The 5,422-nt window shown below is 45.9% G+C and overlaps 1 pseudogene; it reads left to right on the forward strand.

Annotated features, from left to right (window-relative positions):
* The first annotated feature begins 3,363 nt into the window (after positions 1-3,363).
* Positions 3,364-5,136, forward strand: LOC102861933 (annotated as a pseudogene).
* Positions 5,137-5,422: the final 286 nt, after the last annotated feature.

The raw sequence follows: 5,422 nt of genomic DNA on the forward strand, positions 1-5,422 counted from the left end.
TGGCTCTAGTTGCCAGCGCCTACATTTGAATGATGGCGATATTCCATCATTCTGGACATCCTTGTATGCATATGGATATTATCCTGTCACCCACCACATTGTATTTCAAGATGGATCTAGAAATGACTTTTTAAAATTTAATTTAATTTTATTATTTTGTGTGTGTGTCAAATTAAATCTGACTGGTATAGGAGGAGATTGCTCCTCCTTCTCCAGCAGAGCATCTGGTGGATTCAAACCGTGAGCCTCTGGGATTGTAGTGCAGCTTCTTGCCACTAGGCCATGAGAGCTCCCTTAGAAATGGCTTTTTAAATTATGAAGGCATTTTTCCCTCACCTTTTCATCTCCAGCATAGTAAGATGATTTGAATTATGGAAGAAGTGTGCATAGGTTATGTGCAAATAGTAAGCCATTTTGTATAGGAACTTGAGCAAACACAGATTTTAGTATCTGCAGAGTGTCCTGGAACAAGTCTCACATAGATGCTGAAGAGCAAAGGGACAACTGTACCTTACAGAGTTGCCTTAGTGTCACATTGGATTAAACACATGGAACATCCATTAGTTAAATAAGCTGCACAACAAATCACCCACCAAATTAGCAGCTTAAAACAACACACATTTGTTGTCTCAGAGTTGCTGTTAGGACTCTGTGCATGATTAAGTTGAGCTTCCTGAGATTTTCCTCATTATCAAAGTGTTGGCCAGGGCTTGACTCTCATCTGGAAGTTTTACCTGGGAAAGAGATGCTTCCAATTTCATATATTTCTGGTACAATCAGTTTCTAAAGGAGAGTTGGACTGAAGGCTTCAGCTACTCACTACCAATTGGCAGCAGACCATTCTGCTCTGTTGTCTTTTGACCTCTCCATCTTATATCGTCGAAGCAAACACACAGGATGAGCCAAAGAGAGAATGTAAAGAGGTGGAATCTTTTAGAACCTAAACTTGGAAGTGACATCTATTACCTTTGCCAAACATAATTCATTAGAAGCAAATCTCTAGGTCCAGATCTCACACAAAGGCATGAGTACCAGGAGGCAGAAACCATTGGGAGGCACACTTGAAGCCACCAACTCACTCTGAAAGACCTTCTCTTTTTGTGTGGTTGTGTGTGTCCTCAGTCAAAGTGAGACACTTCTTGTTATAAAATATTCATATGGTAAACTGTAGGGAAATGTTAGCAACATAGTAGAAACATTAGAAAAAACAATCTCCTTTCTGTGTTCACAGAGTTTGAGCTGAGATTAGGGAGTTTAAGAACTGAGTAGAACTCATATATGTGTGTGTTTCTCAGCAAATTAAATCTATCACCAGCTATGTGTTTAAAGAAGTTGTAGTCTTGGAAAAACCCACTCTGGAAAATACAGTTGCCTAATCCCTAAGGAAATATCCATGCACAAATACATCTGTAGAAAGTTCTATGGGACTAGTACTACTCCTCTATTTTATAGCATTGTTTATGACTCACAACTTAACTTGATGGGAGTGAGTGGATTACTTGACATAATATCCCTTTCCCAAAGGAGATGGTGCTTGCTTTTGGACTGGTACCCTGTATGCTAGCTATTTATCTGTCTTAATTTCTTGAAGTTTGTGTTTGGAGTATTGGAGGCATTTTTTATGTATTGAGTTGAAGAGCTGTAAGAGGCTATATGTAAAACACATCAGGAAAAATGGATATCTCTGAAGGAATCTGGATTGTTAACAGGGAGTATGAACATTTTTTTCTGTTTTGTATGTATTTCACAGCCAACAGGTAGAGTATAATGCTTTTAGAGTTTACAGCACAGCACACTGTCTCACACCTCCAGTCATTTTATACAGCATGACTCTGGCCACAGCTGGTTGTTGTTGTTGTTGTTGTTGTTGTTATGTGCCGTCGAGTCGTTTGTGACTCATAGCGACCCTATGGACAACAGCCCTAAACCCTGCTCTATCCAGTGCCAATCGCACTGCCTCTGACACACCCATCCCGATTACCCCAGTTACTGAATCAATCCATCTCAAAGGGTCTTCCCCTCTTGCGCTGTCCCTCCACCCTCCCAAGCATGATGTCCCTCTCTAAGGACCTGTCCCTCCTTGTAGCATGCCCAAAGTATGTCAGATGAAGCCCCAGAATCCTTGCCTCCAAGGACTTGCTTGGTTCAGTCCTCTCCAGGATAAATCTGTTTTCTTGGCAGTCCATAGTACATTCAATACTCTTCTCCAGCACCACAGCTCAAAGGCATCAATTTTCCTTCTGCCCTCCCTAGTCATTGTCCAACTCTCTGATGCATAACAAGTGATTGCAAAGACCATGGCCTGTATCACAGCTGATTAGTCTTGGATTAATTGGAGGAAAGGAAAATATGAAATATTTTTACCGGACATTTTTACAAGGACAAGAGCCTTTGATCTTTCCTTGATCCCAGATGCTTTTTTTGGGTTCATTGATCTGAGTTTTTATATAATGCATAGACTCAAACAGCCAGCAAGTTTAGTCTAGTCCATTGTAATGAATTAAAATTCTTGTCCTAGAAGGAAGGTCAGTACTTTTTGAACCTTATCTATCACCGGTTTCCAAGGTCCATGCAATCAATCTATTACCAACCCAATTTACTCTGTAATTTTACACAACGATATCCTTAGCAGTACATTATGGAATAACTAATGTTTGGTGAAGAATGAGGAAGAGTAAGTCGATTATCTGTAATGAGAGATGTCTTTATTATAAAGTCCTGCCTTTCTCTTTTGTAGAAGTAACACTAAATGAATAATTTAATTGAAATTAATTAATACATTAATTGAAGTCAAACTGATCCTGCACAACTATCAGATCTGATAGCAAAAGTCTCACCTGTTAGTAATGATGATGATATTATTTTATAATATCTCTATTCTCCCAGGAGGTTGTTCTTGTAGTTAAGTGCCATCACATCACCTGTGACCCATAGTGACCCTATGTACAGCAGCTCTGAACCCTTCCCTGCCCTGAGCCAGTCTCAATGATTCCAACACACCAACCTCCATTGCCTCAGTACTGTATCAGTTCATCTCATCTGGGGTCTTCCTCTCCTGCGCCGTCCTTCCACCCTGCAGAGCATGATGTCCTTCTCCAAGGATCAGTCCCTCCTGGCCACATGACAAAAGTATCTAAGACAGAGCTTCAAAATCCTAGCCTCCAAGGAGAAACTTGGTTTCACCCTCTCCAAGACAGATTTATTTGTTCTCTTGGCAGTCCATGGTATGTTTATGACTCTTCTCCAGCACCACAACTTGAAGGCATCAGTTAGTTCTTCTTCTGTCATCCTTAGCCATTGTTCAGCTCTCTGATGCATAACAAGTAAATATAATAAAAAAGAATATTGAAAATAATAATGGAGATGGTGGAGCTGACTGGGGCCGAGACTGACCCCCTATTCGGGTCACTGTCAAGACCCTAAAGGACAAGGAGGAAATTGTGATCTGCGATCGAGCCTTGGTCAAGGAGTTCAAAGAGGAAATCTCCAGAAGGTTTAAGACCCAGCAGGACCAGCTCATCTAGATCTTTGCTGGCAAGATTCTCAAAGATGGGGACACACTGAACCAGCATGGGATCAAGGATGGCCTTACTGTCCACCAGGTCATTAAGACCGCACAGAAGGCTCAAGATATGTCTGCTGCGGCTACTTCTTCCCCTTCCATTCCAGACCCTGCCTCTGCACCATCCACCATGCCTGTGTCACCTGTGACTCCTGCCCAGGCCTACCTCTGGTATTGCCACTTCAGATGCTGGCAGTGGATGCTGGAGGAGCAGTGGGGGTGGTCCCTCCCCTGGGCCTGTCACCACATCCATACTCTCTGGATTTGGGGGCATCCTGGGTCTGGGTAGCCTGGGCTTGGGCTCCACCAATTTCATGGCGCTGCAGCAGCAGATGCAAAGGCGGCTGATGTCCAACCCTGAGAGGCTGTCACAGATCATGGAAAACCCCCTGGTCCAGGACATGATGTCCAATCCTGATTTGATGTGCCACATGATCACGGCTAACCCCCAGATGCAGCAACTGATGGAGCAAAACCCTGAGATCAGCCATGTGCTCAACAACCCTGAGCTCATGAGGCAGACCATGGAGCTTCCTTGAAATCCAGCCTTGATGCAAGAAATGATGTGGAACCAGGACCGCGCCCTGAGCAACCTTGAGAGCATCCCTGGAGGGTATAATGCTCTCTGCCGTTTGTACACGGACATCTAGGAGCCTATGTTCAGTGCTGCTGAGAGCAGTCTGGCAACAATCCCTTCCCTGACCCGGAACTCCGGCAGCTCGTTCTCCCAGCCTCTGTGGACTGAGAATCGAGAGCCCCTCCCTAATCCCTGGAGCCCCTCGCCTGCCCCCACCTCCCAGACCCCCGGGTCTGGTGGGGAGGTCACCGGAGGTTCAGGGACCAGCCAGTTGCACCCAACAGTCTCGAACTCCTTTGGGATCCATGCGGCTAGCCTGGGCTCAGGGATGTTCAACAGCCCAGAAATGCAGGCTCTCCTGCAATAGATCTCAGAGAACCCTCAGCTAATGCAGAATGTGATCTCCGCCCCCTACATGCGCAGCATGATGCAGACTCTTGCCCAGAACCCCGACTTTGCTGCTCAGATGATGGCGAATGTGCCGCTCTTTGCGGGGAACCCCCAGCTGCAGGAGCAACTCAGCCTGAAGCTCCCAGTCTTTCCTGCAGCAGATGCAGAGTCCGGAGTCGCTCTCTGGCCTCACCAATCCTGGTGCCATGCAGGCACTGCTACAGATTCAGCAGGGACTGCAGACCTTGCAGAGCAAGGCACCTGGGCTGGTGCCCAGCCGTGGCTCCTTTGGGATACCCCGGACCCCAGCCCCCTCAGCAGGCAGAAACACTGGGTCAGCCCCTGAGGTTTCCAACGCTTCACCAGCCACGTCTTCTCCAACAGCAGCTTCCAGTGCCCAAGAGCAGCTCATGCAACAGATAATTCAGCTTTTGGCCGGAAGTGGAAACTCACAGGTGCCAGCGCCAGCACTGAGATTTCAGCAGCAACTGGAGCAGCTAACTCCATGGGCTTCATCGACCGGGAGGCCAACCTGCAGGCCTTGATTGCCACAAGAGGGGACATCAACGCAGCTATCGAGAGACTACTGGGCTCCCAGCTCTCCTAATCCCTCAGCCTGTGCCTCCTGCCTCTCCCGGCCCTCATGCCAGTGTGTTCCTTTGATAGGCCCCACCCCTATAGCCCATCATTCCTTCTGTTTTCTCCCTTGTCCTCCTGGAACAGCAGAGTGACTTCAGAGGCGTGGACCACCACCATGTAAATCTATCCAAGAATTTTTATTTTGCTTCTCCATCTTTTACTGAATCATCTCTTCTGATCTCCTTGAGCACAGCTATTGAAACACTTTTCAGTTATGTTTCATTAACTCCACCTTCTTCCCTTTGTTTTTTTTT

Source organism: Elephantulus edwardii, unplaced genomic scaffold (assembly GCF_000299155.1).
Source record: "Elephantulus edwardii isolate Elephantulus edwardi_28Jun2011 unplaced genomic scaffold, EleEdw1.0 scaffold00171, whole genome shotgun sequence".
Classification (NCBI taxonomy): domain Eukaryota; kingdom Metazoa; phylum Chordata; class Mammalia; order Macroscelidea; family Macroscelididae; genus Elephantulus; species Elephantulus edwardii.